Source organism: Equus przewalskii, chromosome 4 (genome assembly GCF_037783145.1).
Source record: "Equus przewalskii isolate Varuska chromosome 4, EquPr2, whole genome shotgun sequence".
Taxonomy (NCBI): Eukaryota; Metazoa; Chordata; class Mammalia; order Perissodactyla; family Equidae; genus Equus; species Equus przewalskii.
The window spans coordinates 59,471,246-59,483,790 of NC_091834.1; the positions used below are offsets into that span (position 1 = coordinate 59,471,246).

The 12,545-nt window shown below is 39.5% G+C and overlaps 1 protein-coding gene and 1 long non-coding RNA gene across 26 annotated transcripts in view; both read left to right on the forward strand.

Annotated features, from left to right (window-relative positions):
- Positions 1-12,545, forward strand: part of CREB5 (cAMP responsive element binding protein 5) — a 394,803-nt gene that overhangs the window by 20,339 nt on the left and 361,919 nt on the right. The gene's annotated exons all lie outside the window — the stretch shown is intronic.
- LOC139082855 (uncharacterized) lies at positions 4,704-7,129 on the forward strand. The gene is made up of 2 exons (XR_011539182.1): positions 4,704-5,072; positions 5,228-7,129. It is a non-coding gene; the product is annotated as an uncharacterized lncRNA (long non-coding RNA).

A 12,545-nucleotide genomic window follows, 5' to 3' on the forward strand; every position in this document is an offset into this window, starting at 1 on the left:
GGTCTTTCCTAAGCAAGAGTACCAAATTAAAAATATGTTCATTTTAATTTTCCATTTCATAGGATTGATATGTCCTCTGTTCCCTTATTACTTTTGACCCACCCTTGAAAACAAAGCTGGTCTAATCACTCAGAGATTAAGGGGAAGAAACTTCCAGGCATGGAGGAGACCTAGTTCTGTGGGAATGAGCTTGCCAGGGTTGAGAAAAAGAGAAAAGACCAGTGTGGCCAAAGTGTAGTGGGCAAGGGGGCAAGTGCTGCGAGATGACTTCGGAGGTGAGGCAGGGTGTTAGCCAGGTGGGGGTTTAGATTTCAATCTAAACGCAATGGAGAGCCATTGTAGGGTTTGGGGTGACTGTAAACAGCTGTGATTTTTTTTCTTGGTAATTCTAGTTGCATTAGTTATTGCATCGAGCTGTTTTTGAAAGAAAGATTCTGAAATCTATTCACTGAAAGTCATGCTTGGGCGAAGATGAAGCAAGCATGGAGATTTTCTAATAGAGTGTTGTAATTATGCAACGTGGTTAACACTGAGTTAAAAAGTTGTGTATTTCAACCAGCCAATGGCAAAGGCAATGTGGTGGATGCATTGGGAATGAGGTCCTCGTGTCCTAGGGATTCCTAGTGTTACATGAGTTTCATGTGACAGAACTTACAAGAAATTCATTCAGAAAAACATCCAGTGTAGGAGTCATTTTGGCATATTCTGTGCATATTTTCTCAAACAAGTAGCAATCATTTTTCAGTTGTGTCATTTATGGCTGTTGCCCGTAGGTCCTGTGGCTCCTTTCTAACCCGGCAGGCACCGAGGCAACTTGGCAGTGTCATCTGGGATTTTAAAATTAGAGCACACCATTTAAAATAGTGGTCTTGGTGACTTCTCTTTCCTCCAAATTCCCTCTGAAGCTGACTTTGTGAGAAAAAACCCACGAAGAGGAACGACAGGGCATCTAGTTTAACTTATAGTGTAACTAGAAAAGGAAGGTTCTAAAGTTTTAACCCTGGAAATCAACCAATCGTAATGCTAAAATCTACTTGTTGGTGTATTCCTTTCCGAGTTAAGACCAATTTTCGCTGGCTTGAACAATAATGGCAAAAAAAATGTTAACTATACCTTAAATTCAAGGATTCTCTTACTTTCCTTTTTTAAAATTTTAAAGATAAGTGTACTGTTTTCTGATTTTAAAAAAATCTCATAAAAAATACAGAAACATCTAAAGAAGAAAATTCTAACCAAAAATAATCACTGTTTGTGATTTTGATGTATATCCTTTATTAATCTATGTCTTTATCCGTCCGTGTCATCTAACTGTATTTCACAGAGTATTTGCAGGTTTGTTTCTGGATTCTCTTCTACTTAACATCATTTTGTGAACATTTCCTCAAGGTCAAGACTTATGTTTTTAAAACATGATTTTAATGACTGTATAGTCTCTTTTTTGTCATAATTTACTTCAGTTATTCTGCTTATTATTGGATGCATAATCTATTTCAAATTTTTCCCAGGTAATAAATAATATTGTGATGAACCTTCCTGCACGTAACTCTCTATCTGTATCTCTTATTTTTCCAAAGGAATTATTCCAACAAATGGATTTTGATACATTTTACTAAAAAGCTTTCAAACAGCCTGTACCAATTGTCTCCTCAACATTGAGTTTATGCAGAGGACCTATCGAACCTGACCTCTAATCAGGATTTAGATATTGTCATTCAAAAAGACATATTTCTCAATTTATTAGGTCAAAAATTGTTTTAATTTGCTTTTATGAGATTAAAAGGGATGTTGAACATTATTTTCATTCATTTGCTGGCAATTTGTGAATTGTCTGTTCTTTTCTCTCTGTGCCTTTTGGCCATTCTTCTTTCAGAGTATTAACGTTTTGCTTACTGAAATTTACATTTTTTAATAAAGGAAGAATATGCACCCTTTATCTTCACAATTTAGAGGCACAAAGATAGCCATATATTTTTTAGTATAAAAAGGTTTAAAAATATTTTTCTGGTTCTTAATTCCTGATATAGTGGTTTATACAGGAATCTGTAAATATGTAAACACAGTTTACTTTTAGAATCATGCCACTTCTGCCTGTTATAGGTTCGCTTATACTAATCTTCCTTCTATTTTTCTGCCTGTTTCTCTCTCCCTTCTACTGTAATAAAATTTTTAAAAGATCCAGACTTCTACTTATCTCACTTTATTCAACTACACTTTTAGGTGGCAGCCTGCCAAAGAAACCACAGTCTGAAAAGAATCTCGTCTGAGAACTGAAGGGGGTCAATAGCTTAGTTGAGAGGAATAGTTGACGGAGAAAAAGGACAGCTTCTTGTTTATGCTGCGTAAAGAATGAACTTCCCGTGTCAGCTCCGGGGAGCAGGCTTAGTAGCAAGGCCCTGGGGCTCAGGAATTCCAGGTATCTGACAGCCCGCTCTCTTCTGCCCGTGGCCAGAGGCAACTGTTCATCTCGGCTCCATCTCCGCTGCCTCATTTTATGATGGCGATAATAATGCCTCAAAGGTATGCTCTAATTAATTATTCTTAAAGACTCTGAAAATATAATTACTAATTATCATAACGACTAGATCATTAATTTCTTCATTCTTTTTATAGAATTTTAGTTGAAGGCCAAAAGTCAACGCCTAGAAACATTTATTTGTGGATACTTTTTTGCTTATTACCTTCAAAGATGAAGAAGCTTCTTTATGTTTCTTCTACCCCGTGCTAAGTGAATTCCTTAAAATAGGAAATTTGAAAGTTTGTTGAAAGTATTTAGAAATTTGGAGTTCCGAGTAAAGGGAATGCCAAAAAAAATTATAAAATTTTGTATTTCCACAGGTCATTGTAACTTAATAATAAAATAGCGAAATATTCAAGCCTGTTGATTTTTAAACCGCATTAACTTCTTTTTCCTTCAGTGTGAGCCGTAATCTGGTCACTGGTAAATAATTATGCCTAAGACTATTACCGTTTACCTAGATGTTCAGCAGGAAAGTCATGTGGACGTAAATAATTTAACAAAGGACATGTTCTAAACAGTGTCCCTGGCTTTGATTGTGCAGTTTTAAATTTGAAACTATGTGTTAACTTACTAAAAATCTTTCTGTCAATTCCATAAATTCATAAAATTAATGCGGCTCTGAGTTGAAAATAGTGGAAAGGGTGTATATTAAGCATTGGTGATTTTTTTTTTTCAATGGCATTGTTTAGTTGTGTGTGTGAGCATCTTATTGTTTTAGTTAAATCATAAGCACCTTAGAGTAGGGATCATGTGCTGTAACTCCTCTAAAAGCAGAGGGATGGAATGAATGCTGAATTATCACCTAGGCCACCTGGCTTTTTTATCCTGACTCAACCTATCACCAGCTGTAAGTGTTGGGACACAGGTAACTGCATGCTGCCTCCGTTTCCCAAACTGTAAATGGGAAAATGTACCTTCTCTAATTTACACGGCTTTTGTGAAGCTCAAATGAAGAGAAATCCATAGGAAGGAGTGGATAGTTGAAAGCTCTGTGTGGGCTAGTAAAACTTCAGTGTCGTTTTGTAAGCTTGGTTTATTTCCAGATGTATGATTGTCAGTGGAGATGTGCGTTTTGACCTTTTCCCCTCCATTTTTGCCTGGGAGATTTTGCATACTGATAAGAGCTGGGAGTTGATTTAGCTGAGTTATCATCAGATGTTTCCGGCTCTCGTGGCCTCTAGCTTCTCCTGGGCTGGCCTTAATATGAATGAAGGCCATATCGCGAGCCTCTTAAATTTAAGTGTCAGCTGCATCATCTTCATCAGGAGAAAAATTTCAAACATTCATTTTCTTTGCAAAAGGCAAGTTTTAGTGGCGGAGTCAATTTATTTCTGAAATGATCTCATTTACCTGAATGAGGAGCGCATATTTATTCTCAGGGTAAGTGGCGAGGCTGTATAATTCTCCTGTGACAGATGAACCAAACACTCTGCTGTAAATTACATTTGGCTGGAAGAAGATGCTCTGGTATGAAACCACATTTCTGCCCTGCTTACTTGCTCTTCGTGGGTTGGGGCTGAGAGCTGGAAGATTGGTGACTCTTGGATTTACATGGAAAATGAAAAATATTCTTTAGTGAAACCAGAAAAGGGTGAGTAATACCATCTATACATATTTATATGACAAAGAGGATTTGGGGATGTGACCTGGGTCCAGCCTTTCTCTAGCCAGGAGACTAAAAGTGTCACAGAACATGTCAGAGTGGCTTGTGGCATCACAGTTTATTTTCAAAGGCCTTTTGATAACACAATTAAGCCTTTCCCTTTGTTTTATTTTCAAGTTGCCCTTCACCAGCTACATTAATGTGTCAGAAAGCGGGGATTTTTTGTTGTCGTTTCTGTGAGCCTTCAGTCTCATAAAAATTAAATGTGTGCATTCCTGTAACCTGATACGCCCTCTCCAGTGAAAATCAATGCTTCTTGCCCTTGCTGCTCAAGCTGCAGAGGTCTTACTGTGTCGCCTGTGTCCGTTGTGTGCATTTGTGCATATGACCCTTCGTCACCCATGTTTTCTGATGTTTCTGAAACATATCTGAGACCTCAGCCCCACTGCAAACAATCTGTTGGTTTGTGTTTAGCCTCTCCATGTGTTTGCTACAGAACAGCGTAGGGTGATGGGTTTTTTTTTTTTTTTTTCCTCCCAGTGTTTTCCCTGGAGAGTGAGCACAGAATGGGGCCAGTTTATTACTTGTCTATGTGTTATTTCTTTGGTTGGGGGTAGCGAGATGATCTGAAGAAGATGGATTTCTGGAGGGATAGCAAAATTTAAAAGCGTTTAGTTCCTTTGCAGATTTGAATTCTCTTAGCTTAAATATGCTGAGTACAAAGATTCTGTGACTTGTGATGGCCAATTATTTGCCTGTGCTTAGATGCAATTAATCATTTTTCCCAACCAAGTGGAGTTTCCATCTCAGTTTTCTTCTAGGAAATAATCAAATACTGAATCTTAAGATTAGGTTCCAAAGTAGAGGAAAGACTGAGATTCTCTAAGATTCTACTTAAACTGATGATTGCTTCTGACACGTGGACCAGTCCAGCCTTTCACAGCATTGATGGTGAGATTTAAGGATGTTACCAAGATGATGGGATTTGGGGGCACAGGGTGCATTTATTCTGCTATATAAAATCGCAAAAATTTTCTTGAGGTAACTCAAAGGTTGTGTTAGAGCAAATGATGAATTGTCCCTAATTGTCCTTTCCCCGGTTTCAGGAGGTAAGCCTCAGAAGGTCTTTGGTTTGGTGTGATCCAGTCATGATTTGTCTCCACTTTGGCCTGATGCCACTGACTCAGTAGAACAGCATTCCTCAGAGAACTCAGCTCTTACTCACGAGGTTCCACTTACGTGATGAGCAGAAAGAACCGTCCCAGCCCCAGTGACGTGAATGAGCACCTGAGGGACGTGGCCATAGACTTTATGCTGCTGTCTGTTCACGTAGAGAAAGGGGATTAATCAATTAATTTGATTAATGCCTACTAAATGCCAGGCATTATGTTAAATACTTTACTTACATTGTTTTATTTAGTAGGTGTTATTTCCTCTATTCTGATGAGCAAACTGAAGTCAGAGAGCTGAAGATTTTACCTAAGATCACACAGCTATTAAATGGCAGAGCCAGCATTCACCCTCTCTCATGGGGGCTTCTTTTCCCTGTGCTCTGAGTCACTGTACCATATACGTATTTTCCAAAGCTTGCCAGGAGAGACCACATTCCATCTTCTTCAGATCAAGCTATCTGTATGGCGAAAATACCACTGAAGTCTTGGCTCCACGGATCTTCCTTCCATCACCTTCTACTAATGCGGGATGCTTTTTAGTTCTATCTGCCACCAAATATTTCCCTGAGTGCCTACAAAACCCTAATTTTAGTAACCATTGATTTCAAGAAATGCAATAACAGTACAGCTCTTTTCATCTAACAACAGGAAACTTAAGGTGTAGTGGTACTATAATTTAACTAAATGGAATAGTAACTCCTGTTAGTAGTAGCAGTCATATTCTTAATAACTGTATATAAAGATACAATCCTGCTAACTATAAACAATATCATGTCATCCTACTTCTTAAACGCAGTCGCTCAACATGACTAACGTGTTCAGTATTCTTTGTATGACTGTTTTTGGAATTATAGTCCTAAATCTGTTCTGGAGCAGAAAAAGAGCATAGATATTTGCAAGATCAGAATCTGATACGTTTCAGGCACGGGGTGAATTTACAAACACTGGCATTCATCCCTGCATAATATTTTCCAGTTATCCAAAAAAGGCTTTTCTTCAGGACCCATTTGTGGTTGGGAGGCATTGTGATGCATCATTTATGCAGTGCCTTAAGTGTTTGCTCGGGAGAGTGCAAGAGGCAGAGCGCAAGAATCCTGCCTGAAGCCCTGACTGTCTAGAGACACATTTGCTGTTGTGTAATAGAATTTCATCCAAGAGGAGAGATTGCTTAACTCGTTCATTTCTTGAGAGCTGAGGTTCAGGGTTTCCCTTAACATTTAGATAACCCTGAACATGCTGATTTGTATTTTCACTTGCAATAGACATTCATACTAAAGAGTATGTTTTACATCCTAAGAATGGGATAGGAACAGGAGTGTAGCCTCCCCAGCAAGCTACTGTTACAGTCGGGTGTTGGGAGAGGGCTGCTGGGGATGGACTTGACATCATGGATTCCTAAATTTACACCGTAAAGGGCCTCTTTATATTCCTGTACATTTATATTTGAAAGATTTTCTTTTCTACTTGATAAGTGTTAATTAACTCATTTTAAAAAAGTTAAGGTCATTCATAATGCTCCATCAGGAACTGTGGTAAACATGAGATGGTTGATGTTGCCATACTGAATCAAAAAATTCCAGCTGAAAGTGGACATTTTACTTGGCATCTGAGAGCTTTTTTGTGAATGACTAAATGTTTAAATATATGTAAAGCTTTTGGAAATACTGAAAATAGAACTGGTCTCTGTTATTACTTTCACAGACTGCCTAGGAATCCGGAGACCCCCAAGTGGGGAGCAATTGGATTTAGCAATTGCCATAAATTCCTTTCTACTTCTACCATTCTGTGATTTGTGAGCACTGTTAAAATGAATAAAATTGACCAGTTACAAGTGTACTTCCAACAATGAGTTTTGAAGTCCAGGTCCAACATTTCGTGGGGTGGGGGAAAAGGCAAGTTTAGATACCCCCAGAACTTGGAGAGCAGGGTAAGGGTTTGGGAATGGCTGTGCTTCGGGTGTGCCCTACAATTTTCATTGGTAAGCAACCAAAAGTAGCAATGTCTCTTTGTCATCCTTGACCACAGACAGCTCTACTTGTGATAGCAAACAAAAACAAAAACAAAATCCGGATCCTTCATGTGATGCTTTATCTCCACATCCAGAGTGGACCTTACATCCCCTTTTAGCCCAGGCTCCACATTGCAGGCAGAATGATCTGGAAAACCAAAACTGAGTGTATCAAACCTCTGTTGGGTCTCAACTGCCTATGGGCTAAAATCTAACCTCCTTGGCTTGATGTATGAGGTCTTTGACAATATGACCCTAATCTACACCTGATTCCTTTCTCCCTTATACATTATGAACCCACTACACTGAATTTTGCATCATATTCACAACTACTAGACCTTTCATAAGCCCTTGGCTTTATACATGTTATTCTGCTAACTGGACCATTCTTTCTGGTCAATCTTTGTTGGATAAGTTCCTATAATATCTGGTTAATGTAATAGCATTTATTATATACCAGGCACTCATTTTAATCTTTACAATGAGGTGATTGCCATTATCAGTGCCATTTTGTAGAGGAGGAACCTGGCCCAGAGAGGTTAAGTAAACTTCCCAAAGTCACATAGCCAATAAATGGTGGAGCCGGGATTTGAACCTATGCAGCCTATCACTTCAGGGCCTATATGTACTCTTAACCCCCATGCCACACTGCCTCTCCCCTAAGATGGCCCATCCAAAAGTGAAGGCTGTCCCAGATCCCTCAAGTGGAGTTAGCTCTTCAGTTCTTAAGATTCCCAAAGTGCTTTCTAAAGCATCCTTGTAATAGAATTTAGCAAGTGACATTATCACTTCTGTCTTTCTGGGCCTGTATGATATGTGAGGAATTTGGAATATCATTCAGCTTCATATGCCCAGGGCCTAGCAAAATGCCTGTCACCAGGTAAACACGCAGTAGATCTGTTTCCTGAATGAGTGAATGCACAAACACAGAAGCACTTGTCTGTGCTCAGAAGAGTCAGGATCATCTTTCCTTCTATGACATGCTTCTGGAATATCAGTTGAAAAACACTTTCTTCCTGTCGACTTTACCTGTCTCAGGGGTGCAGAACATTCCAGGAGGAAAACTTAGAGCTCTCAGTTGTCATCTTCACATGACAGTAAATCATTTCCAAACCTTGCAAAGATGCCCATGAATTCTGCTGAGCATCCGTGTAGCTCTCTAGTCTGACGATGCTGATTTATTTAAGTATAGGTTTGGTGCTCTCTGAGAGCTCGCCATCTGCTTAAGTTGTGTTTACTTTAAGTACCAGTCAGCGTTTTCCTGACGAGTTATAGAAAATGGTAGTTCAACTTAATTTTTAAGCGAAGTCTGTTTAAGAATAATTTGTTAATTACTAGTTGGTTGATTTCGTTGCCTTTAAATTAAGGGCTTCGGTTAATATCACATGCTTATTGCCAGCTTGCTGGAAGCCGCTGCAGTGGTGCCCACAGTTGTATGAAATATTGTAGTCCTGTTCTTCTGTGCCAGCCCCTGTGCCCTGCCCCGGCTTTTGAATTTATCTTTAGTTAATTTTACAAGCCTGGAAAGTACCCTGATGGTTTACTAGCTTTAAGATCGCAAGTTGGGAGCTTAATTTAATAGCTACTTATAAAAGCATTTAGGCAGAAATTGGTTATTAGGCCCTCAATATGATGGGGCACACGGAGCCATTTGATCAAGGCTGATTCTTCAGAATACAGGAGAATTGCAGTTAGCACCATTTGGGCTGAAGGGGTTTCATCAACTGCACGCAAGGCGGGATCCAAACCTTGCTGTAGGGTGGCTTGGAGTCCAGTGATTATTTTGGCAAGACAGGAAATATTTGGCAGCCTGTTATTGGGTGGTCCAAGGAGGCTGGCCATGGCCATCAGAAGGGAGCACACTGAGGCTGGGTGAATCTGGATGTGTAATGGTTTTGTAAATGTTTTGGTTTCAATAAAATCCCAAATGTGTTTTATCAATGCATTTTCCCCCTTAATTTTTAGACCCTTGTGTATTTCGGGGGAAATTTAGTCCATATGTTTTTGATTCATTTATACTTAACTCATCAAAATGTTGTTTTCTAAGAGTTATTTGATGTCCAAAAAGACTTTAGAACTTGATTTAAATACCTTCCAATGCTCTTTCCCCCTCCTTTTTAAAAATAGAAAGCCATCTACTCTTGGCAAAACCTAAAGGCACACACACCAAAAGTTTGCATTTGGTTGAAAGCTCCAAGCCCATAAGTGTGTTAAGCTGGGCCAAATGCATTCTCCAGCTCCTGGTTATGTGTGAGCTGTCTTTCTCAAAGGCACAGACAGATCTTTACCTTTTGATAATCTCTGGTGGCTGTGCACATGGAAAGAACTCTAAAAAATAAAATGTCTGCCATTTGCTAGATCTTTGATCTTGGGAAAGCCACTTAACCTCCCTTAGCTTCAGTTTTCCCATCTGTAAAGTTGGGCTATATTTGTCTTGCCTACCTCCTGGAATTGTTGAGAGGATTGAAAGAGCTAATATGAAAGTACTCTGGAAAACAAAAATAGCTCTGCAAGTAGAATCACATCTCTTTTCTTGATGTTATCATTCTATGAATAAAATAATAAATACATACTCAACCTTCAGTGAATGTTTCTTTTGTGCCAGGTGGTATGTTACACATTTTATAAATTACTATCTTGTTTAATCCTCATGGTACCTGGTGAAGGGTAGATATTTTTAATTTCTACATTTTGGAAGATAAAACTCCTCTGTGTAATAATGTACCCAAAGTTTTATAGTCTGTGAATGGAAGAGCTAGAATATAGATCCATCCCTTTGTGAATTTTAACCACTGAGTTGTATAGCATCTGGTTGAAGCCATATTAATCACTGTAATGTTGTGACTCAGTATCAAAGTTTACCTTGAGTCCTAACTGAGTCTCTCCGTATCGTTAAGATCACTCAAATTTTATATTACATTCTCTTACTAAATTATTAGAGTTAAGACATATACAATAATATGCTGTTGGCTATATAAATATTAAAAGATCATTCATTACATAAGGTAGTATAGAAACTAGTTTTAATTGAATACCTACTTTGAACCAGACCCTGCAGAGCTCTTTTTATGATCTCATTTAACCCTTATAACTACTCTATGAGGTAGAGACTGTTATTGTCAATAACTGTGAACATCTGGGATTTTACCCTACTTGCAAACTAATAAATTAGCTGATCAGTTTCATGGAGGCTGGCAGAAGATAGGAGACTCCTGGGTCAGAAACGAAGTTCTTACAGCCAGAAAGCCACATCAGCTTCATCTTAGCATCAGTTCCTCTTGTCCTCCAGGTCCTATGAGGGTGATATGGAGTGGCCCAGGTGGATGCTGAGCATGCAGTGGGTTGCATTATAGCTGAGGAGCTCCAAGCTTAGAAGTCCCAATCTCTTTTAATGTTGTGCTAAGCAACCCTGTCTGACTGTCTGACCTTTGCTCTTGAGACAGACATTATCTTTATTATACTGGACAGCAAGCAAACCTGCTCTCTGCTCCAGATGGACACACCAAGTCTATCTTCTAAGACTTTCGCTGTGTAAACATGTTTGAAAAGATTCCGGCCATCAGTGCCTCTGCTTCTAAGACATACATAATGGCGAGAGACCCATGGAAAATTGCCTCCCAACAGTTATTATCTCCATTTTACACAAGGAATCCGGCCTTAGAGAGGTTAAGTCATTTATTCATTCCAGAAATAGTTATTGAGCACCTGTGTGGATTAAGATCATGTAGCTAAAAAGTAGCAGAGAGGGGAGTCAACACAGGCTCTAAGCACTGACTTGTCTCCTTGCCAGCTTATCTGCTCACCTCCTCAGCCATTACCCCTGTTACCTCCCCACCTAAGGACCAATGATATAAAACAGTGATTACCTTAAGATGATAATGACCCTTTGGGAGAAGTGCTTCTCCCTTTGCAGCTTGACCCAGCGCTAGATACCAAATGCAGGAGAGTTGCCTGACGTGGGGGAGTGGTGTTGGCGGATCCTGAGAGAAGTCAGAGTGGTGTTTTGAGATCATATTTAACAGCACACAGAAGACAGTGGTGCTAGGTGATTCGAAATTTAGGCTAAATAGGACTCATTTTGTTATGAAAAATTTAGTTTCATAACTTGGGAATAATTTGGTCTCTGTATAAAATTCAGAAAGTTCTTGTTTCCTCTTGCCCCTCCCACTGATTAGTCAGCATTATTTTATGTTTGTATCATGAGCCCTTTAAATGACTTGACGAAGGTTTGGATACTCTGTGCTGGCTTGTAGGATTCCCCTTGCTGTGTATCTCAGTCGATCTTCCCAGAAATATTAAGTGGCTATGAAGTTTGAGTCTGGGAGAAGGAAAAGGTCTTGGCAGCAACATGACTAGAAGCATCTTTTCCAAAAAAAAAAAAGAGGTCTCCTCCACCCCACAGAAAGGCCTCCCAGGCTGCAAATTCTCTTCTTTCTCAGGACAGGCCCCCCGAGGGAGCTAGTTTGCCAGTTTTCCTAGGACAGTAATAAAGGTGGATCTGGATTAGTGAACAGGGTTGGTATGTAGCTTTGAACTGTGGTGAGGAAATGAAGTGAAACTTAGCTGGTCAACTGTTGACCCTTTCAAGCAAGTGACTTCAGGGGAAACATTTTTCCACTGACATCTCTCCATCAGAGAAGAAGCTATACCTTAAGAAAAAAAAAAAAATGGAGGAAAGAAGCCTGACTGGATGCTCATTTAACCCTGCTGCTGTGCTCATGGACTGGCATAACGCAGTGAGAAATTCTCTCCTGCTGGTCTACTCCTCAGCACCTGAAGCTATTGGCCCTGTGTCCTGAGCTCATTTCAACTCCCTTTGATGCCAGAGAAAATCTAATTAGAGAAGAATTTGAAGGAAAGAATTTTAGAGAGAACTCTGCCACCCTAAAACCACAGCAGAGTAGGGACATGACTCTTCCTTGTGAGGCCATCACTGCCAAGGGTTTCTTCCTAATCTTGAATGTTAAACAAAAAGGAAGTTTACACATAAACTCTCTGTGACGAAGCCAGGCCTCTTTCAGAGCAGATGTTTCTAGAACCATTTGTCTTGCAAAAGAATTCTCTCTTCAGACATGTTCTGTCTATCTGGTTCTAGACGAGGCTGCGGAGGGGGAAATTACTTTGTGTACCTTAACAGCAAGGTCAAGCAGAGAAAGAAAGTGAGCATCTTTGGAGCAAGGTTTCGTTTAGAAATGAAAGTGGGTCTCAGGAGCCCACTTTCTCCCAATATTCTCCCAATATGCT